Below are 24,657 nucleotides of genomic sequence, written 5' to 3'. Positions count from 1 at the left end.
GAAGACTTTTTTATTTAAAGGAATGACTGACAGACACATTATTGTTTTCATACTGGAGTATCTGTCAGACATTTTCCCCAAAATTAATGAAGTGCGTCTGTCACTTCAAGGGACACAACTGGCAGTATTTATTGCCAATGATAAAATTCAAGCTTTCAAGTGGAAATTAGAACTGTAGAAAACTCCTATCTACCACTGTGAGCTTGACAACATCCTATACTTAAAGATATTGCCTTTGAGATTGGTGGTTATATTAATCATTGACTTTTTATGTTAAAACAATGAAATTGATAATAAAATGTGTCAAATTCATGGAAGAACCACATAACTCAGAGAACCAGTATTTTCCAAATGACTTGATGCATGGGCAAAAGACCCATTCAAAATGAAAGGTAGACAAAATAATTTAAACATTACAAAGTCATCTTTAAGAAACTACTCCTTGGTGAGTTTGGGGACAGAGGAAAGAAAAATATCCAGAAAGACTTCAAAAGACTATTAAAATATTCCTCCATTTTTTCCACTGTATCTGCATGGAATTTTCTTTATATACTTCAACCAAGATAACACAGATCAACATGACAAAGAAATAGAACAATGTAACAGTGCTATTCTTCTAATTTTTTTGAAAAATATAGTTAATATCCATAAAATATACTATTTATATAAACATGTAATGAGTTTACTGTTTTTCAATGAATACATAAATGTTTTTTCTTCTCATGTAGTAAATACTGATAAATTATACTCAACATAAACAAAAGCTCAAGGAGTTCCTCAATAATTTTTAAGAGGGATCCTGAGACTCAAAAGTATGAGAATTAAACAAACCTTAACTTATCTTTCTGTTCATGGCTCAATCTTAAATTGAGTCACAGGTTTGGGTAGATGGAAGAAAGAGATTCGGAAGCAATGACTCAGCATTTAAAAAAATTTGGCAAAGCAATGGTTCCCAACTGGGTGCAGTATTGACCACGCTCTCCTCCAGGGAGATTTGAAATGTCTGTACACACTTTTGCCTGTCACACTGGGAGGGTGCAAGTGTGGGAAGGGCAGGGTTACTGGCATCTAGTGGGGAGAGCCCAGGGATGCTGCTAAACATATTACAATGCACAGTACAGCTCCTACAGTAAATAACTATCAAGCAAAAAATGGCAGTAGACGGAGGTTGAGAAACCCTAGAGCAAAGTATAGTAGATAAATATAAAAACTGCCTGTCAAAACAAAAGAGTGATGCTAAATCACTTAAGTGTAGGCATCCAAAACACCACATTTATCCATCAAGATACATACAGATTTGCATAAGATAGCAGGTCTAAGCCATGAAACTGTCTTCTGATTTACCAGTGAGACCAGCCTGTCATTTTCTAAAGGCAAATAAAGGGTAATGTTTGCACTCTGGTCTATCATTAAAACTCTAATAAATTCTTAAAAGTTCAGTCTATTACACATCCAACATATAACTCAAGTCTGATAATGTATATTTGTATATCTGAATACATAGCAAAAGTGAGGTCCATAAGCTTTAATGTTAATTAAAAAGACACTGTAATTAACAACTTGTTCTCTGACTCAAGGCAACATTCTATGGTTCTCCAATTGTGCAAGACTGTTGAATTTCAGATCTGTACCTCTGAAACAAATAATGCAATATATGTTAAGAAAAAAAAAAAAAGAAGAAGATAGCAGGAGGGGAAGAATGAAGGGGGGGAAATCGGAGGGGGAGACGAACCATGAGAGACGATGGACTCTGAAAAACAAACTGAGGGTTCTAGAGGGGAGGGGCGTGGGAGGATGGGTTAGCCTGGTGATGCGTATTAAAGAGGGCACATTCTGCATGGAGCACTGGGTATTATGCACAAACAATGAATCATGGAACACTACATCTAAAACTAATGATGTAATGTATGGTGATTAACATAACAATAAAAAATTAAAAAAGAAAGACTTAAAGAATCAGCAAGACATCCATAAAAAACAAAACAAAACCAAACCAAAACAAAGAAAGTAATACTATTCTGTTTAGTACTAAGGGAGATAGTTAACAATTGTTGGGCCAACCAATGTCATCATTTTGGTAGGAAGGAATTATCAACTCCTAGAGTCTCACAGTTGATAGGATCCTCCTATCAGCCAACTAGTCATACCTAGCATTGTGGGTCGAACTGTGGGCTCTCCCCAAACCCCTAATCCTTGGTTGAAGTCCTAACCCTCTGTACCTGTGAATGTGACCTTATATGGAATTTGGGTCTTTGTAGATGTAATCAAAGGAGTCATACTGGATTAGGGTGGGCCTCAATGACTGATACCCTTATAAGGAGAGGATGATTTGCAGTCACACGCAAAAGGAAGAAGTCCACATGAAGACAGAAGCAGAGATTGGGTGACCCAGCTACAAGGCAAGGATTAGGATTTCTGACAAGTACCATAAACTATGAAGAGGCAAGATATGATTCTTCCCTGGAGCCTTCAGAGAGAGCATGGCCCTGCTGCCATCTTGACTTCTGACTTGTGGAACTGTGAGACAATAAAATTCTCTTATTTTAAGCCACTCAGTTTGTGGTACTTTGTTACAGCAGCTTAAGGAAACTAAGATATCTACCAGTCTATACCAGAGTCTCTTCCTTCTAATCCTTTGCTGATTGTTTTCTGGCACGGTATGGAGAAGGTCCAGCAATGGGACACTCGTTCAGTGACAGAATAGGCAGGTTCATTGCTGGATGGTTCTAAAAGCTATGAAGTCTTTCTTTACATAAAGAGCAGACAGATTTTTCCATTTGGTTGCTTAAATTGTTTTATTTTTATCAACCATCAGTCTAGAATTCTGTCATCTCTAATACTTATCGTGATATACTTGGGCAAATGGGTCACTGAACGTTCATCTTATCCAAAGGCAGAAACCAAGATTACCAAAGGCTAAGTCAGGGCTCTATTTAACTCATTACCTTCAGAACAGATAGTAACACAAATGTGTGGTTGTGAGCTTGCCCACTGAGCTCGGAGGAATCATTACCTCAAGTGAGTACGACTGGCATCACCTCAAGTCATTCAAATTCAGTTGTAAAAATGTTTGCAGGGGGAATTTGGCCCAATTGGTGGGGGCCCAGTTAACACGATATGGATACGTGACTTTTTAACCTTCACAAAATTAGTAAAGGAATGAAATTAGAATCCAGTCCATTAAGTACCAAACTTCTAGTGGTTTTTCTGACTTCTGTGCACAGAGCCTTTCCTGAGCACACTGCTGGAATACTCATCATTTACTCCATTGTACACTGTCCCTTGTAAGGGGAGATCTTAATAAGGTGTTTAATAAACGCTCACAAATTAGTTTACTTCCGTGCCATTGAGTGTCCTTCTTTCACAGCAATTGAAATTCTATTTATAATAAATTCACTCAGTATTCACGTGGGCGATGCATACATTTCAAAATGTTCAGCTGCAATTTGGATCTAATTAGTTGACACTTTGAGTACTGCCAAAAGTTTTTTCATTCAGGAGTGGATTGGCTGTTTCAACAACAAATCCTCAAAAACATCTGTAGAATAAAGCCAACTGACAAAAATATTTATGTTACAGTTTTCAGCTGTGACATAAGGGGACATTCCGTCTTATGTGCTTTGCATTTATTGCAAGAGCTTTGGCCACAAAGATGCTCTGTGGGAAGGGCTTTCCTCATTATCATCTTGTCTTGTCCTTCCTTTTTGTTGGTTCAAATTTACAGGGTGCTATAGATAGAAAATTCAATAGCCTAACTGCATACTTTGTTTTGTGTCTCAACATCTCATTGTCCATAGTGAAAAATTAAAAGCAAGGATGACAGCCGCATTGAAAATCACTTTTAATGCTGAAGAATGATGACAGCAGAGCAGGTGGTAGCTAATTATGATGAAGATGTTGATGAAGAAGGTGATGAAAACCCTAGCAGCTCACAATTACGGAGTGCTTACGATTGTACAGTTGCTGTACCAGACACAGCATCTCATGTGGCTCTCTCAACAACTCTGGGAAGTAGGTATGCATTATCCCCATTCTGAAGATGAGAAAACTGAGACTCACGGAGATTAAGTGACTTTCCCAAGGTCTCAGAGCTCCTAAGTTGGGGGTGGGCAGCATTTGAAACCAGGTCTGACTTGCAAAGTCACAACTTTCCATGGACTTAGCAGTGTTTCTGGAGAACGGGAGAAGAACAATGACACAAAGTGAAAATTTGGCTTTCTACAGGAGGAAGGGAGTATCCAAGGGACTGTGCCCTTCTAGGCAGGTGTCCTGTAGCAACACATAAGAAAACCCCAAGGTGAGGGCGCCTGGGTGGCTCAGATGGTTAAGCGTCTGCCTTCAGCTCAGGTCATGATCCCAGGGTCCTGGGATCGAGTCCCACATTGGGCTCCCGGCTCAGCGGGGAGCCTGCTTCTCCCTCTGACCCTCTCCCTTCTCATGCTGTTTCTCTCTCGGTCGCTCTGTAAAAAATAAATAAAATCTAAAAAAAAAAAAAAAAAAAAGCTTAAAAAAAAAAAAAAAGAAAACCCCAAGGTGATTCTCTTGGCAACTTTGCAACCCCCTCATTTTTGTTTAATTCCCTAATAGTGTGCAGGGCTGATGTTGCCCAAGTAATTGTTACAGTTATTCATTCAGATAATTGCTAGTAAAAGGATGCAGACCTATTTCTACAGTCTGATACTGTGGCCCCAGCAGCCCTCTTCAAAAGGATCTGGGCTAGGGAGGCTAGACTCTAATGCACATTGGGCTATGTAAGAGTTCTAGAACCAGACTGTCTGGGTTCAATGACCAGCACTGTGAATCACTATCTGTGTGATCTTGGAAAAGTTTTAAAATTTCGTCAGGATTCAGTTTCATTCCCTTAAAATAGGGAATACATCTGGGGCACCTGGCTGGCTAAGTCGGTGGAACATGCGACTCTTGATCTCAGGGCTGTGAGTTCAAGCCCCACGTTGGGTGAGAGATTACTTAAAAAAAAAAAAAAATCTTAAAAAAAATATAGGGACTACATCTAACTCCTCACAGAGTTGCTGGGTAGATTAAAACAATCCACATATGTAAAGCCCTTGGAATAGTGCTTGACATACAGTAAGTGCCCAGTAAGTACTGGCCTTTGTCATCATTGTCACTGTCATCTCTCAGCCTCCTGTGAAAATCAAAGAGTTTGACTCTGCTATTGACTCTTTTTTACTATGGAAAAACAGTCCAAAGATCTTTACTTATATCTCAAAACTTCCTTAGGGAAATTTTTTGTTTGTTTGTTAGAGAGGGAGTGGGGGAGGAGCGGAGGGAGAGAGAGAATCTTAATGCCCAGTATGAAGCCCAACGCAGGGCTCGATCTCATGATCCTGAGATTATGACCTGAGCCGAAATCAAGAGTTGGACACTTAACCAACTAAGCTACCCCAGTGCCCCTTAGGGAAATTTTAATAGGTATTATAACCTTTATTAATTGCTATTTATGTTTGTACTGAAGAGCAATAATTGTCAGGATAATGTGATGAACTGGAGAAGTTTTGAAAATTTTAATTTTTATGAAATTACCTTTTTGAAAATAATTCATAAAGCAGCTTATTTTTAAAGAAGCTACTTCTCGCTAGAGGTGACATAATACACATATATAACACAGTTCCTGGCACAGGGTAGGCACTCGGTGACCGTCACTATCACTACTACTAATGTCGTATCTTCCTATCTCTTCTGTGGTCCGTAGTAGTACACTTGATCACACAGGGTGCTGTTCTGTTGTGGATTACAGTATTTGTTATAACTTCTGATCACTGAAAATGTTGACTTTTTGAAATAGAATCACCATAATTTCTCTCTGAGACTTCTGGCTAAAAACATCTGCCTTGCCCTTTTCTCTACAGCTGGGATTAGAAAAATTTAACCTGGGCATGAAAAGAAATCAATTAGAGCACGTAAACCCCCTTCCTGACAGCATTCGGTTGGGTGTTGCTTATTATACCAAGGCTTCCCATTTCATGTTCGCCAACAGAATCGGTCTCAAACGTCACTGTGGATGGTGTTCTGTTAACATCAGCTCAAAGTGAGTAAGTGCACCAAAGCATTCAATTTTCAGCCCTTTTCATGATGAGGAATCAATTGCAACTCTGCAAGTAGGACCCCTGGGATGAACTACCTGCTGTAAAGCATTTCCTTTTCACATCAACAGACATTATGTAGTCTATGCTTTCCTGGAAAATGGTCTTTCAACAGGGAGTCTTATCATTGTCCCAACGTACCACACATTATTTTAAATGGAGGCTAAGATATGGTTATTATTAATGCATGTTAATTTCCAAAACACCACCAACCAGGAAATAAGAAAAAGAGGACAATTATAATCACCTGTGTAATACTACCACAAAACCAAACTGCTGTTGACATTATGCTACCTAGCCTTGTAGATTCTTTCTCTCAGTGTGTATAATTTCTGCTGTTATTTATATGTCAGGAAATCTTGAAAGTTTTAATTTTTATGTAGTTAATCATCAAACCTCTCCTTTTCTACTTGTATCGTACTTGATGTCCTTTCCCATGTCAAGATTATAACACTGTTCGGTTGCATTTGCAACTGTTCCTATCATGATTTCATTTCTGTCATTCAAAATTGTAATCTATTTGAAACTGATTTGGGTTTAGAGATGAGTGAGAGACCAAACTTTCTGTTTCTGGAAAACCTGGTTGGCCTGTTGCTGAGACACAATTTATCAAATAATCCATTCCTTCCTGTTGAGTTGAAGTTCACCTTCATGATATAGTAAGTTCATGGAGAGCATAAAAGGCTTGTTCCAGTACTTTCCATTCTGTTTTACTGATTCATCCAATCCTGCATAGAACCACTTCCATTCATTATTACTGATTTAGCATTATTTCAAAATTTGGCGATTTTAGTAATGAGGCCTGTATCTAAGTAATATATGCAGAGTATATACACTTAAGTGTTACAAATGGTATAGACATGCAAGTGGTGAAAAGTCTCCTGCCCTTTCCTTCTCTGCCAGCTACTTCCTCACCCTGAAGCCAATGACTATCTTTTACTATCCTTCCAGGGCTATTCCATGCATAAGAAAGCACAGAACTAGGATGTTAAAATGGTACTTTCAGCCAAGACCCTAAGATGATAGCTATTAGACTGCCAAATACCAAACTGAGTGCCATACCAAAATATAAATCTTCAAAGGAAATACTGAGAATCCAGTTTCATGACCCTTAAATTTCACACCCACATTGAGGATATAAAATGGTAGACTGATGGTAAAACAGGAAAGTGAGCTTTATCTGTCATTGTGAAGATAATGTCTTCAGAGAGAGCAATGCAGTGCATCCTATTTCCTACCTACCTCAGGCCTTGAGAGAACCTTCCATGGAACTACTTTGGGAGTTCGACCTGTGCCCTACCCATTGACAGACACTGACAACAATAGCAGTGTCTCAGTCTCAGATAAGACCCCGCAAGGACAGATGGGCTGGCTACTGAAGGTGGAGCCATACAACAGTAGGTCACGTGACTTGGGTCTGCAAACTCAGAGTTTGTCAAGAGAAAGAATGTGTGAGTGATCCTCATGCATCCATATGGGCCACAGACACAGGGAGGGTTGGGGGGGGATGGAGAGGGACAGGGCGTGTGTGTTAATTCATGCACAGTAATCTGTCTAGGTGGACAAGAGACCTTGGCAGTTAGAAGCTAGAGGCAGACTGACTGCAAGTTTTCCAGGAGGAAGAGCAGGCAACGTATAAGGAGACTGCTCCACACACATCAAAGGAAAGCAGGTGAGATATCTCCAGTGCCAGGAGGGATGCCACAACAGTGACCCACTATCCCAACTGACCTGGATTGAGGGAATTTCAGAGACATGGACTTGCATGTTAAAACTGGAAAGGTCTAGGTAACCTGGACAAGTTGCTCACACTATCCCTGAGTAAAAAGGTTAGTTTCAAACACCTGTCAGATCTAGGGAGTGTAAAGCCATCTTAAAGGCAGTAGAGTCCAGTTCTTACTCTCACGTTCCCCACACCTCTCTCACCTCAACCTGAAATGGTTAGAAACAACACAAATAAGGAGAAGCACAACTGACCCAGAGATAGCCAGTCTCACTTGGGAGAAGGGGTACAACAGGAACTAGGAGTTGGCAGCTTTGTGACACGGGGCGGGCCATTTTAATTATTTACTGTGAGCTGGTGATTTGAAGTGATGCAAGACTTTGTATAATTCACAAGTGATCAGAAAAATCATGGAACAGAATTTTCATCCAGACGCGGGAGACCTTCCCTACTGAATACATTTTAATGGGTCATTGGGACACAAAATCAAGTTTCTTTGTGATTTCACTCCATGAGCCATGCTGTTTCAATGTGCTAGTTTTTTTATTTGTAGGCTTAAAAAAATCCTACAAAAGTGTAGTATGTTACACATCCTATTCTACTCTGTTTCTCACATAGTATTTCAGAACTTATCCATTATACTTTGGACAGAAAAGAGCGGTTTCATTCTTTTTTAATGTTATATGGTATTCTATAATTGGATAATCCATGTTTTATCCAACTACTTCCCTAATGATGGCTATCTAGGTTGTTCTCAAGATATTCCATTCCTATTACAATCAACTGTTAATACCAATTTTACACAAGTTTGAATATAATCTAGAAGTGGATTGCTGGGTTAAAAGATCATTTAAATTTTTGCTGGTTACTAATGAATTGCCACCCAAGGAAGGTGCACTCAAATTCCACTTAGAAATATATGGCCCAACACACAGCTCCCCAAACACTAACATATGTATTACCAAGCTGATCTAATAGGTGGAACCAGCACATGCTAACCTAAATCTGCATGCCTCTTATGAGACTGAGAATCACTTCACGTGTTGAAGAGCTACTTGGAGTTTCTCATTTAGGGCTGGATTAGCATAGTTTTCTAATGTGCATTTTAATTTTTAAAAACTTGATTTTTAGGACTTAAGTACTGAGGAAATTAATCATTTGTCTTTTATGCATCTTATAAATATTTTCACACACTTCATGTTTTTCTATTCATCTTGTTTATGGTGTATTTTTATAGGGAAATTTTGACTTATATATTCTAATTTTTTAATTTTTAAAAATAGTTTCAGGGGCTTTGTGTCCTACTTAGGGAAATATTTCATACTTTGAGATTACAGAATCATTCTTCCATATTTTATTTTAATATTTTAATAATTTGTTTATATTTTAATCTTTGATCTCTCATATATTTTGATGTAACAAGGCACGGATTTTTTTTCCAAGTCGTCCTGATGCCATTACTCAAATAGTCTCCATTTCTCCCCCACTTACTTGTGATGGCATTTTATCATAGAATTCCTCCCTAAAAGTCATCAGGCCCACATTAGGTTTCCTAGTTGAATTTTATCCAACCACTGTGGAACACTTAACTCGAATGTTATTTAAACTCAACAGAACAGAAAGAAAAATTTTCATACAAGTCAACAGATTTTAGAAAATGGCTCTTTGACAGGTTTCTCCTTTAGACTTTGGAAATTCATATGTATGTTGGTTTTTTTTTTCCCCTCTTTCTTATGGAGTCAGTTCTGGAAAATCACACATTTCATCCAGATTTTTGATTTTACTTGTCTAGAGCTCAGTTTATCATTGTTTATATTTCTTTTGCCATTGTGATTATTTTCCCATTCTTTTTTCTGTTGAGTGTATTTTTGCTTTATTTTGTTCTTCTTAAGATCAGCAAAGGTCCATTTCACTGAGTCCCTATTCTTGAATTGATTTACTGGTTTTATTCTAGTTTTGGTTTTATAATTTTTTTTTACTCTGTTCTTGGGTTTCCTTTGTAGTTCATTTTCTAATTTTTTGAATCAAGGACTTAATTCCTTGTTATTAACATAAATACAAAATTTCCTTTCAGCATTGCTTTAGCTCTACTCCACAGATTCTGCTATGTAGTGTTTTATCATCAGCATTTCTTAGGCATTCTCCAGTTTCTGATTTGATTTCCTTTTTGTTCCAGGAGTTATCTAGAAAGGAGTTTTCCATTTTGGCACAAATGCTTTTTTGTCTCGTTCCCTAGTTTTTAACTTAAGAAATTAGTTAAAAGTTAGTTTTATTTATTTGTGCTCAGCTAACTTTCAAAAAAATGTTTAGGTGGAGAAATTCTTATACATTTCTCTGAAGACTAGATATTCCTGGAGATGATGAAAGGGGTGTCGGTGTGTAGGGTGTGTGTGTGTGTGTGTAGGAGCAGTGTCAGGTGGGGGTGTGTGTGTGTGTGTGTGTGTGTGTGTAGCAGTGTCAGGTGGAGAAAGGGAGTCTGTATACATTCTTCATCCAGAATCATTTCCTTAAACCTCCTTCCCTAGCCCCAGAGGAAAACACGAAGAGGGAAGAGAGGTAGAAAGGGGATGACGTGTGGAAGGTTTTGTTGCAGCAACTGTGGATTCCACCAGCTACTGCTTCTGTGTGGCAGAAACCAAGCCTCTCAAGAGACAGGCTTAGCACCATTTCCCTCATTACTAGGCCTTCATGTTGCCACGCTGGGTATGAGGGCAGAGGGCTAGAGCTGAACTGCTCTTCTGGGAGGGATTTGTAGAGATGATGTGAAGAATGAGAAAGAAAGTAGAATCAGCAGCTAGAGGCCAAGAGAAAGCTTTCAAGGAAGAAAAAAATGTTTACTGATAGCTGTGATGAGTTCTCCTCAAAGCCTTCAGTAAGATTTATTTTTCACCATTGTGGTGTGAGGCTGGATCTTCTGGAGGGCCTTACTGAATGGATTGATGTGATTTCAAAGTAGTGTAAGGGGTGAAAGCAGAGGTAGTCAGTAGAAAGGTACTATACTTGAGTTATACCTTTAAGGTCTTGATGTAAAAAGTGTGTCCCTCTAGCCCAAGGAGTAAAGAAAGGACACTGAAAGGACTGTGAGACCCTGAATCTAGTTTTGGCTTTCTCACTTTCTATGGATCTGGAGGAGATCACTGACACCATTAGGTCTCAATTATTCTGGAAAAACACTGTGTAATAGCAGCTCACCCTTCATCTCTTTCTGGAATATTCTAAGAGTTAAGAGCTCTGAATAGGGTCAATGCACCTGGCTTTGCCCCTAACTTTGTCATCTGGTTTCATCTGGGGCAGGTTACTTAATCTCTTTAAGAAATAAAAAGCTTCTGCGCAGCAAAGGAAACAGTCAACAAAACAAAGAGGCAACCCACAGAATGGAAGATATTTGCAAATGACACTACAGACAAAGGGCTGATTTCCAAGATCTATAAAGAACTTCTCAAACTCAACACCCCAAAAACAAAAAATCAAGTCAAAAAATGGGCAGAAGACATGAACATACACTTCTCTGAAGACGACATACAAATGGCTGACACATGAAAAAATGTTCATCATCATTAGCCATCAGGGAAATTCAAATCAAAACCACATTGAGATACCACCTTATACCAACCAGTTAGAATGGCAAAAATTGACAAGGCAAGAAACAACAAATGTTGGAAAGGTTGTGGAGAAAGGGGAACCCTCTTACACTGTTGGTGGGGATGCAAGTTGGTACAGCCACTTTGGAAAACAGTGTGGAGGTGCCTCAAAAAACTAAAAATAGAGCTACCCTATGACCCAGCAATTGCACTCCTGGGTATTTACCCCAAAGACACAGATGTAGTGAAAAGAAGGGCCATATGCACCCCAATGTTCATAGCAGCAATGTCCACAATAGCCAAACTGTGGAAAGAACAGAGATGCCCTTCAACGGATGAGTGGATAAAGAAGATGTGGTCCCTATATACAATGGAATATTACTCAGCCATCAGAAAGGATGAATACTCAACTTTTACATCAACATGGATGGGACTGGAGGAGATTATGCTAAGTGAAATAAGTCAAACAGAGAAAGTCAATTATCATATGGCTTCACTTATTTGTGGAACATAAGGAATAGCATGGAGGACATTACGAGAAGGAAGGGAAAAATGAAGGGGGGGATATTGGAGGGGGAGACGAACCATGAGAGACTATGAACTCTGAGAAACAAACTGAGGGTTTTAGGGGGAGGGGATGGGTTAGCCCGATGATGGGTATTAAGGAGGGCACATACTACATGGAGCAGTGGGTGTTATATGAAAACAATGAATCGTGGATCACTATCAAAAACTAATGATGTATTGTATGGTGACTAACATAATAAAATAAAATAAAATTTAATAAAAAAAAACCCTTCCATTGTAAAAAAAAAAAAGGAACTGAATTCCTCCAGTGTAAAATTATAATAAAATGTTGCCTGCTTCAAAGAGTTGTGGTAATGATTAAATGAGGTAATTTTTTAAAAAGCTCTTTATCAGAGTTTGATGCAGGGTAAGAACTGAACAACTGGTATCTTTAACAAGTTAACAGGCAAATGAAGGAATAAATGCATAAGATTACAAGGAGTTCTAGACCAGGATGAATAGGCTTAATTAGCTTTGTAGTTGTGGGCAGTTCATCTAACCACTTTTGTCTTTGACTTCCTCACTCAACTGAACTCTTAATTATTCAGAACGTATTTTGATAGACATCACAAGTCACAACACATCTGGCCGCCAGTTTCCTCACTGGCCCTAGTAATAGGATCAACTAGCTGGTTTTTAAGATCCCTTCCATCTCTAACTTTTCATGAGATCATTATAGTTGTTACCCTAAACATCTGTGATCCTGTGCTCAGTCACATATACTCTGCTCCTAATTATCTATGCTCTAGCCATCCACACCACCAGTGCTCTTCCACTTTTGGATAGAGCATAATATCCACATGGCTCAGACAGTCAAACACACTCGTACACATTTCACCCTTTTGTATTTATTCCAGATTTCCTTTTGACTTGATACTACTGAGATCACTGGCCAGGACCCCTAAATAGGCTCAGGGATGACCCCTAAAATCCGTAGTCACTGAAAAAAGGCTAACACACCTGCAAATAACTTAGGATGAATTGTATTTAAAGTCATTATATGTCCTCTCTTGAATTAGGAGGTAAAGGTTTGGTACAAACAGAACTTTGATGTCAGATCAATGTGAATTTGAATGGTGGCTGATTGTACTTCCCAATTCTGGGATTCTGGCTAGTTAATTAATCTCTCAAAACTTTGATTTCTTCATCTGTAATAATGGAGATAGTGACAGGCCAGCATTAATTTGAGAAAAATAAATGAAATAAAGATGTAAAAGGGCTTGGCACAGTACTCGATGCATTCCTTCCTTCTCTCTCGCAACGGGAGGTATGGATGACAAGATATGTCTGTCCCAAGAACCCATGATCTTGGAACTCTTTTGGTTTAGTACTATAAATCAATGGCAATGCCATCTTCAATGCTACATTTAAAAAAAAAGGTAAAAAAAAAAGTATTTCAGTGGACGAAGCCTCCAAGGGTTATTTATAACAGTGTTACTCAGCATTTGAAAATTCTGCAACCTACCCCTCAATTTCTAACTGTCCTGTGTAACAATATGTGAAGGGGGGGGTGGCTGTGAGGTGTGTGTGAAGGCTGGGAGTCTTGGGGAAAGGACTGGGAGGGTGACAGAGCTCTCAGGACCCACCCACATGCTGGCATGAAGAGTTTAATACTAAGGAGGGAAAATGGAGAGAGTAAAGGAAAGCAAAATGCTGATAAATTGGAAAATAAACATTATTATTACTTGGCTTTTTGCTCTATCCCACTGGTAGTAGATATTCTAACAAAGAGTACACGTCTCAAATATGGACTAGGAGAGGCTCATTTCAGGTCTGATGACATGAAAAAGAAAAGCAAAACTCAATAACTGAAAAACTTAAAAATCCGAGTGCTGATTAACCGAGAGTTGGCTCTAAAAAGAATGAAAACATCTGCTGGCTTCTTTGAAGAAAAAAAACAATCCCTTTGGGTTCTTCCTGCAATGAATCCTGTTCTCAATTTTCTGTTTGGGAGTCATCCAGGAAAAAAATGACCTCTCCCATTCTAGTAATGAATTTCTATTCCCTTTTGAACTTTAAATATGTTAATTTAATCCTCACATGGTCACCAAAAAATATGTATTGTCAAACCACAGATCTTGATACACTGCTTTAGGGCTCATCCCTATCCTGTGACTCTGATTTCTCTAGTTCTAAACATAGAGCTCATCAAAAGGAAAGATGGTCTAGCCTGGCCCAGCCCAGGCCTGTCCCTCCAGTGTTTACAAGAATTTTGCCTTTTTGTCATGATGTCCCTTCACTGAATTGAAGTATTCCCAACTCTTTAATGATTTCAGAAACTGGCTAAGAACACTCAGTAGCATGGGACCAAAACCATACTACTACTCATTTCTGGACTTGAAATCTCCAGCATTCAGAACATGTTATCCTACAATACAGTAAATACCTCCCAGCTGGGATTTTATCTATTTTTTTATGAGATCATTCAAGTATTTGCCCTCGTTAAAAAAAATACATGATATGTTAATCTGCAGGCCAGAAAGCATGTGAACACTGAGGGTGCTTGGATGGGCCTGTGCTCATGGGAATACTAAGTACTTGATGCCTCTCAATGTTTAGCTGGTTAGAGGTAGATTTTTTTAAATTGGGGAGTCAACTTTCTAATCTGGGATTACTGGCATTTAGTAAGTACAGGGCCCTTTCCTGAAGGCAGAGTCTAGAAGCTTTAGGGAATTTTGTCCCTGTCCTCAAGGAACCCACCCTTTCCACATCCAGACCTACCCTCCCAGCCATCCTGAACCCCCCAACTTACACAAATAGGCCAAAGCTGCACATAAAGAAACTTGCATCAACAAAATTATCTGCTATCTACTATTTTTATCTGTCACTCAGCTGCCCATTGCTGTTCCCTATACATTCAAGAATCTCCGAACTCACTTAGTCTTTGGGGTCCTCTGTGTCCTTTAAAAAACTTTCTCTGATCCCTCTCTCATTCTCCACAGGGGCCAGATCTTCACTACTCTTCTCAAGCTATCCTCCCCATCTCTTCTGTCCCCCTTTTTTTCACAGGGAAAATCAAGGCCATCATATAGGACAACCCTAAAACTAAAGGACTCCTTTTTATGAAGTATCTACAACCCCACACCTCTTATGTTCAACAGCAGTAAAGAGCTGTCCCTCCCCGAACAAAGTTTATCCCTCTATAATGCTGTAAGAGGTTCCAAAGGATTATAACGTGGGGAGAAATGAGGTTCCATGTGTCAGCTAGAATCTATGTTTCCACAACTTCTCTAAGACCACTGCTTAGGGAACGATGTCCCAACATCTCTTCTTATAAGTGGATCTCACAGCTGCATCTAGGATCTCCTCCAAGTACTCATTATTTTCAAATGTTGGGACATTGAGAAAGTCTATGATGAGATACAAATGTGTGAAGTTCTTGAATACTCTATTCCATTTCCTATTTTGGATTCTCCATTGTGAACCTACCCAAGATTTCTACTTGACAATTTTTAAAATTTCCTGTTAGTCGTTATCTAACTGGGATTTAAGAGAATAAGGTCCACATTTCCCTACACACGGGACAATCAGGAACAATTTCAAGTCCGTCAACAGTAGGCTGATAGGAAAGGGGGAGAGAAGCTCAAGGAACTGAATAAAAATGGAACTTCAGAAGATCCTCAACAAGAGAAAACTATCTCTACATATAGGAAGCCCTATCACACCAAATCCATCAATTTTGACAAAAGTAAATTGTATTTATAAATAGGTCTGGTCAGATGTTTTTCACTGTCATCACCAAGTCTTCCCTAGAAGAATGGTCTGTGGGGAAACAGTGCTCCAAATGGGACTAGTTTTCAGGGAAAGCATTGGCCAGGCTGCTGCCAAGCTTGGCGTTCAGCACTCTAAAGATGATTATCCTAGCCATAAGATACAGCTTTACACTCTTTTATACAGTTCAAAATATTCTCAATCTAAGTCAAATTTTAAACCATGAACATCCGGAGGAGACAGGTATAATTCTGAGTTTACTAGATCCATGCCACCAGGTTTTAGGATGGACACATGATTGCTCAGCGGTGGACCTACCTCTCTTGACTGACATCCTCCTGCCTATCTGCTGATACAGCTTTCTCAGCCAGAAAGAACTGAAACCTTGGGACAGAGGAGTTCGGTACTTAGAATACTTGTCTTGGGTGGTTGCTAAATCCCTCAGGAGAAACTCTCATAGACAGAACCAGGTAGCACAATTCAGGCTAATCACCAGGCAATCTTAGGGCTGACTCAAACTTTAGATACTTCTTTAGATCTTGGTTTACTCATCTGTAAGCTGAGGATAATGACAATGTCTACTTAAGAGTAGTTTCAAGGGTTACAGTGCCCTTACCTTTCAAGACAACAGTGTTCAATTTATTATTTTTGTCATCAAAGACCCCATCCAGCCACCATTTTTGGAAAGAATCTTGGCTATTGGGAAATACGATCAAGGATCATGCCTAAGTCTCAGAGCATAAAGGGAAGCTGTAGCTGCTGGTTCAATATATGGACTTGAAGTTAGCAGGCCTAGTCATTTCAACCAAGACATAACATGAGCAGCCAGCTCTCTGTGGTAGGAAAATGTGAGGACTCCCTGGATGTGGTTACCCACAAAAAAGCTGGGTTCACAGGAGAGGCTACAGCTGAAGAAGCACCATAGCTGTGAAAAGCAGAGCTGGAATGGCACCAACAGAGAACAACCCAATCTAAACCCTTAGGAAGAAAAGGATTTTGGATTAAACAAGGTATGTCTTAATTTGAAGGAAAAAGGCAGATTATGAATCAAAACATGTCCCTCCATCTAATCAAGCGCCACCATCCTGAACAACCTTTGCAGCTCTGTGTGGGAACCCTGCCAACAGACAGATATCTCTATCTAGAAACATAGCTCTATCTGTACTTGTAAACCTAAGTGATGAACACATCTATAGATACCATCTCTCATCCAGATCTAGATCTGTAGTGTGTATCTCAGTCTACATCCATAAGTAAAACAAAACCTATACATCACTGTGCTAACACTGGTTACCTCTGGGGGTGTGGGATTATGGATATTAAGAAATTTTATAGTATTTTTTTGCTGTGTTTTCTGATAAGTATGTATTGAATGTTAACAATAATAGGATATTGATTTTAAAAAAGACATTGGAGAGAAAGAAAAGATGCTGGGGCGATCTCAGCCTTTGTCAACTTCCCCTTGCCTCTCGTGATGAGCAGCCCTGGGGAGGTGTGTCCTGGGGGAAAAGCCTGTCAGTGAGGTGGGCTCAGATTGGAACAGGTTATGAACAGGAGGTTAAAAACAACAACAACAAAGAACACCCTGACTCTGCTTGTAGATTTCCTACTCAGCTTTCGTCCATGGAATTTCATTTCAAGGTTATATTCTGTTATATCATGTGTTTTTGGTCACTTCTCTACTCTTCCCATTGTAAAGTCCTTTGTTCACATGGTTTCCTTGAAGCCAGATGATAAATTTTAGCTTGTGTTTCTTAAAAAGAGACCACATAAAGGACACCAAAGAAAGAAACTTACTTTAATTCCTCCAATGTACTGCCCACATAGGTAAAGTCAGTATTACCCTACTAGGCAATTTTAGGCCACGTGTCTTGCGGGTTTACCAGGTTGGTATTTTGGCAGGGATTCAACTCTAGGAGGCATGGATGGGAAGGAGGAGAAATAGGTGTAGACAGGAAGGAAGATGAGATTTTTTACATCTATGTGAGCTAATGTGTGGTAGAGGATCCCTGACCCTGAGTATGAAGAGGTTCTAGACTCACAATGGAGAGGAGACCAACAGTTATGATGGAAAGAGCCAAAACCCATGGGCTTCACTGTGCTTCCTGTCCTTGTGTCTTCACCCAAACATAATCTTCCTGACTCCACAACAATTCTATAAGAGCATGGTCTCGCTTTGCATACACATTTATCCCCAGCAGACATCTATACTTTGCCATCTCATTGGACCGCAAACTCAAGACAACTGAAACTGACTTTTTTATCTTTGCCCTCCCATGTTTCCTGTGTTGGGCAATGACATTACTGCCCACCAAGTCACTGGAGTCACTGTGACTCTTCCCCTTCTTTCATTCTCTCTCTCCACTCACTACATTCAACTTCACTACTGCTTTCTTCTCTCTCTCCATCCTGCTTCTGTTGCCTTGGTTCAGGCCCTCATTTTTTTTCTTGGACCACTTCTAGGCCTAAGCAATTGAGCTTCAGTCTGTTTCAATTCTATTCAAGTCTTTTCAATCACATTCAAACTAAACATTATTGTTCACCTTCTAAGTGCTAGATGTAGAGTACGAGATGCTGGGTGTACAAAGCTTATAAAAATAGATAATAGATCATCCTTAGTCCTAACTATGTAGCAGATATACACTTTACATGTCTGATATAATGTCATCTGCATAATACCCCAATGTGGTAGCCATTATTATTATGTCCATTCTACAGATGAGGAATACAATGCTTAGATAAAACTGCTGAAAGCCTAGGGCTAGTAATTTGTGGTGCTGGGTGTGGGCCCAGGCTGTCTTGACTCTAGAGACCGGGCTTTTGAGCCCTAAGAAGAGAGGTCTCTGTCCTTATGGAGTCACAGAATATATTTGAGTATAATACTCAAATATATACATATTAATTGGTATCATGTTTCTGTGGGAACATGAAACAAGGTGTGAGATCAGAGAAGGCTTCTCAGAAGAGGTGATGCTTGACCCATGCCTTCATGATGAACAGGAGTTCACCAGGGCACAATACTTGTAATAGATAACTCTTCAACAGCATTTACCACATCCTGGGCACTGTTCTAAGTGCTCTGCACATATTGACTAATTTTATCTTTATAATTTTTGGTAGGAGATATGGTTCCCATTGTACAAATGAGAAAACTGAGATTAGGTAAGTTAAGTGATAAGTTCAAAGTCACACAATAATGGAATGGCAGAGCCAGGATCTCAAACCGGATTTTTGTTCCGGAATCAATGCTTTTAACCATTACACTCCCCTGCCTTTCAAAAAAAATGTGGCAAGGGCATTCCAGGCAGAGAAAAAAAATCCCAAAGACCTAACACATGGTATGCAGTGTGGACAATGATAGGAGATGAGCTCTGCTATGGGCCAAATTATACCCACCTAAAAATTTATGAAGTCCCAATCCTCAGTACTTCAGAATATAACTGTACTTAGAGTTATGGTCTTTGAAGAGGTAATTAAGTTAAAATGAGATCATTAGGGTAAGCCCTAATCCAACATGATTGTTATTCCTCTAAGGAGGGATTAGGACCCAGGGAGAAGGCAGCCATGTACAAGCCAAGGAGAGAGGCCTGGAAGAGATTCTTCCCTGCAGGCCTCAGAAGAAGCACACCTTGAGAACACCTTGATCTTGGACTTTCAGCCTCCCTAACTCTAAGAAAATAGACTTCTGCTGTTTAAGCCATCCAGGCTGTGGTATTTCATTACAGCAGTCCTGAAGACATATACAAGCCTACAGGGGTAAGCAGGGCCAATCATATTGGGCCTTGGTCCTGGGGGCACTAGAAATGGACCAGCGGGTTTTCAATTGCCATCATATGATCTATCGTTTTATAGAGCTCACTCTGGTGGCACTGTGGAGAGTAAGACTTGAGGCTTGGTCAGGTTCATGTGGAGGTCCAGGCAGGGGATAATGAAGGCCTCCCGGTCAGAAATGGGATGCAAGAGAAGGAAGCAGAGGGAGACAACCACTCGCTACTCCTTCCCACCCCCTGCACCTGCCTCTAACTCAAGCCATCTTGACAGTTCCTGACCACACCATATGCTCCCCAGCCCCCATCACCATGTCTCTGTACCTCGGTACCTAACACCTTGACCTGCCTCACATTTAAAGATGCTTTCAAGACCTGGCTCCAGGGACTACTCCTCTAAGACACTATCTCCAGGTCAGCAGGTCACTTTCTGCTCTGCTTCCCTAGCACTGTGTACACATCTCTATTCTGACTCTCACCCTCTGGGTTCTGTGATTCTTTGTTCCATGCCTATCTCTCCGATTCGATGGTAAGCTCCTTGAGAGGAGGTATAGGCCCCTGACAAGGTAAGTGCATGACAGAGGTCAAATGAAAAATAAAGCCTTAAAAAAAGGTACAAAGAACCATATAAATTTAAAGGAGAAGTGGATTCTGGTTCCACAAGGTTTATAAGAAAGTACATCACAGATCAAGGTATATAGGAAGAGACGCACTCCCAAGATAGGACACATGGACCTGTCTGACTGATAGTCTTGCCCTTTTTACTTCCGGATATAAAGAAATGCTGGAGAAGCTAAATACGCCCAATTGCTCTAGGGGGCTTTAAGGGAAACCACATTGGGGACAGTACAGAGAATTTAACATGCTTACTGAAGAAAGGATGATAAATGAGTTGAATAACCCAAATGCTCAGTGGCCTTTAATGGATTTTTCCCCTACGTAATTTGCTATGTCGACTTTGGTTTTTAAACTCTCATTTAGGTTAAGTATCTAAAATTTACAAAATGACCATAGCCTCCACAGCCTTCGGACCCATGAGGATGCCTTGGTTATAGTTCTCACATTCAATTCAGAGCAAAGGACTCAAGGACAATTACCAGTCAGAATGTGTGATTACACTCAGTGCTATACTGTCTTCCTATGTACAGTGGGTGGCCCGAATGTGTATGGTTATCAACACAGTTCTCTCCTGAAGATTTTTCTCTCAAGTTTAATGTCCTCTGTGGGTTATGTGAGCATTTTAGCTTAGTTTTGAGGTCATGACAACTACAGTGTAAGTGGAGGAGTTGAATTTTTGGCACAAATTCTTGGCAAATCAGTCACAGGGTTATCTTCAAATGTGAGATGGTAGAGGTGATGGTCTGAGGCCCTGTTTACAAAGATGAGGTCACTGACCTGTGTTAATTTCCTAGGACTGCTGTAACTAATTGCCACAAACTTGGTGGCTTAAAAGAGCAGAAAGTAATTCTCCGAGTTCTGGAGGTTACAAGTTCAAAATCAAGGTGTCAGCAGAAGCAGGCTTCCTCTGAGGGCTCTAGGGAAGATGCTGTTCATTGCCTCTTGCAGCTTCTAGTGGCTTCAGGTGTTCCATGGCTAACGCCTGCCTAACTCCAATCTTGGTTTCCATCTTTACTGGTCTTCTCTTTCTACGTACATTCTCTGTGTGTCTTCTTAAAGGACACGTGGCATTGGGTTTGGGGCCCACCCGGTTAATCCAGAATAATCATCTTAGGGTACCTACATAAATTACATCTGAAAAGACCCTTTTTTGAAATAAGAGCACATTCACAGGCTTTGGGGAATAGAACATGCAAATATTCTTCTGCGGACCACCATCCGTGTGCTGTATGACCCATGGTCGGAATGTGCTGAGGGTGGTAGAGGTGCTTTCCCAGGAGTGGTGACAGATTTCTACTGATGCACCTATGGCTTTTGCCACCTTGATTCTGAATGTAAAATTAATAATTTGCACACCACCTAGCCTTAACCTGAAAATGGATGGGCCAAAAGCCAGTTCTTATCAAGAGAGGTCTTCTCATTGCCCTCCACAGTGCTTTAACATGTTTGAATTAGTTGATTATGTGAAAAATCAGTATTTTTACATAAAAGTCCTAGGTTTCTGGCTTTTCTAGTAAAGTCAGATCTAACAACACTGGGTCCAGATTCCTTCTCAGTAGCTGCTCTTTAGATGGGGTCTGAACTTGCCAAGTGCCACAGTCCTCACCACCCCCTATTGTTTATCCAAGTTCCACTTCACTCATGGGAATTACACTTGACCCTTGGACAACATGGGTTTGAACTGCAAGAATATATTACAAATGTATTATATGTATGTTATATATAAGTATTAAATTAATATGTATTTATATTTTATATGTATCATGTTTATACATTATATATTTATATACTTTATAAATAATGCAATATTTATATATAACATACATATAATTAATATAGTACATATATATAACATACAAAATATGTGTTAATTGACTACTGAGGTTATTGGTAAGACCTGTGGTCAACAGTAAGCTATTAAGAGTTAAGTTTTGGTAGAATCAAAAGTTATAGGCAGTTTTTTAATTGTGCAGGGGTTGGCACTCCTAAACTCCCTGTTGCTCAAGGGTCAACTGTAGTTACTTGGCTCTGGAGTTTCTGAGTTGGCAATCTCTGGCCCATGGGCATGTTTCAAGGGCAGCTAACCATTTGGGTAAAAATTCAAACAATGACCCTGATTCACTCTGACCATGGAGCTGCATTCCAAAAAGCGTTGTCAAAAGAGTTTGCGTCGACAAAGATAATGAGCCATTTTAGATCATCCCAAAGTATCCCCTGGCAGCCGAGACTCACAACCCAAAGATCTACAGCTCCTTTACTATGACATAGATCCTACACTGTTATGGTCTCACTTCTTTCAGGCACAGCCTCATGTAAAGATTATTTACAATCTTGAATTTTGCAGGACCCAGCTTAACTCCAGAAGGCTTGCTTATTGCTTTGTGCACCAAATGTTTTATCTGTTTTATAACACTCTTTACATAATATGATGAATATTTTCCTGTTCATGGTAAAATTTGTTGATTGAGCTTATACCCACAGAGTTTAGCTGAGCTAACTCTCTCAGCATTTTATTACCCAACACCTTTTTTCTAAGGATACATAGGGGGAAAAATAAAAAGAAAATCCTATTTTCAGCAGGAGTGGATTCAAAAGACATCTACTACTTGTGCTTCTATTCTTGAGTCCAGCCCATATAGAGCTGGGAAAGGCCATGAAATAAAGAAATATACAGAGACCTTCAACATGCAAGACTAATTTATTATTTGCCATTAAACCGACATTTGGCAGTGAGTACTTAAGGAAACACTGACCTAGCTAGTGCTCCTACAGAGGTATTTTCTCTGGGGTTAGCTGTCCTTACACTAATTTCCACAGGCCATTCTCAAGTTTAAAAAATGGTATGATTCTTGCCTGTAGCAGAGAGATATATTTTCATGCGTACTATTCTAACAAAATTAAATTCATGTATTTTGCGCTTCATGTATTTTGTGCTTCTTTAAATACATTTCAATAATTCAAGATTCTTGAAAAAAATATCACATACACACACAAACACTTTCTAGTGGGTCAAACCTGTGACATTTTTCATTAGTAGTGACTAATGAGTTGATTTAATTTAGTACAGACTAAAATGATGGATTAAGTGGCGAACTGAACATACACAATGGCAACACATCATGAAAGCCATCACTTTTTAAAACTTGAAAACCAAAGTAAATTTCAGGAAGTTGGGATGTGAACGGCAACAGACTGGTTTATAATCTATTTAAAAACCATCTGCTTTAGGGGTGCGTGGGTGGCTCATTTGGTTAAGCGTCTGCCTTTGGCTCAGGTCGGGTCCTGGGATTGAGCCCCGTTTCAGGCTTCCTGCTCAGCAGAGAGCCTGCTTCTCCCTCTCCCTCTGTTACTCCCCCTGTTTGTGCTCTCTTTCTCTCTCAAAAAATAAACAAAATCTTTAAAAAAAAATCTTTAGCATTCTAAGGAAGATTTTTTTTAGTATATAAGATACAGTAAGAAACAATCACTTTAAGAATGATTAAACAGCAATTCTTGTCTATCAACTGATGAATGGATAAAGAAGATGTGGTTTATATACACAATCAAATGCTATTCAGCCATAAAAAAGAATGAAATCTTGCTATTTGTGCAATGACATGGATGGAGCAAGAAAGTATAATGCTAAGCAAAAGAAGTCAGTCAGAAAAAGACATATACCATATGATTTCACTCATATGTGTAACCTAAGAAACAAATGAGCAAAGGGGAAAATAAAGAGAGAGGGAGACAAACCAAGAAAAAGACTCTTAACTATAGAGAACTGATGAGTACCAGAAGGTGGTGGGAGGATGGGTGAAGTAGATGATGGGGATTAAGGAGTGTACCTGTAGTGATGAGCACCTAGTGAGGTTTAGAATTATTGAATCACTATATTATATACCTGAAACTAATAAAACACTGATTTAACTAAATGGAATTAAAATAAAAACTTAAAAAAAATAAACAGCATCTCTTAAAGGAGATTTGTTCACGGTCTACCTCATCAATGATACAACAAGAAGTCTGGTTGCCCACATCGGTAATTCACTGAAGGAATTTTACCCATTTCATTGAAAGTGTTTTGGAGGAAATTCTTCCAACTAAAGTAAGACAAAATTTACGTTTGATCTTTTATTTTAAACTTGAAAGGGCTGAATGGTAGAGGGCTGTCAGCGATTCTTTGAAGACTGCCTCCAGATAGCTCTCTCAAAGACTTCCTGCGAATCATGCTTATCGAAGATCATGAAGACATGGCATAAACTGAGCAGCAGGCTGAGGAAGGGAAATGCTGATTAGTGAGACCTGCTGGCTGTAACCCTCCATCCTGGACATCTGTCACTGGCTTTTATGAATAATGAATTTTGTTCCTATAAATTACTCTGAAATACTTACACAGTCAGAAGCGTAATTAGTGATGATAAATAGTTATATGTGAGGATACTGCAGCTCAATCAATCTTCCTTTTTCAAATTGTTGCTTCTCCACAGAGCAAATAGAAATGGCCAGTAAGTGCTGCCAAACCAAGCTTGACTAAGCAGAGACTGACAACCAAATGATTTACAAAATGTATATTCCCTTACGTAAGGGCCATAAAATTGTAGTTGCTT

The sequence above is a fragment of the Mirounga angustirostris genome, unplaced genomic scaffold (genome assembly GCF_029215605.1).
Source record: "Mirounga angustirostris isolate CCGP_5_RB_7025 unplaced genomic scaffold, mMirAng1.0.hap1 SCAF_7, whole genome shotgun sequence".
Lineage (NCBI taxonomy): Eukaryota > Metazoa > Chordata > Mammalia > Carnivora > Phocidae > Mirounga > Mirounga angustirostris.
Note: the sequence above shows the minus strand (reverse complement) of the source record.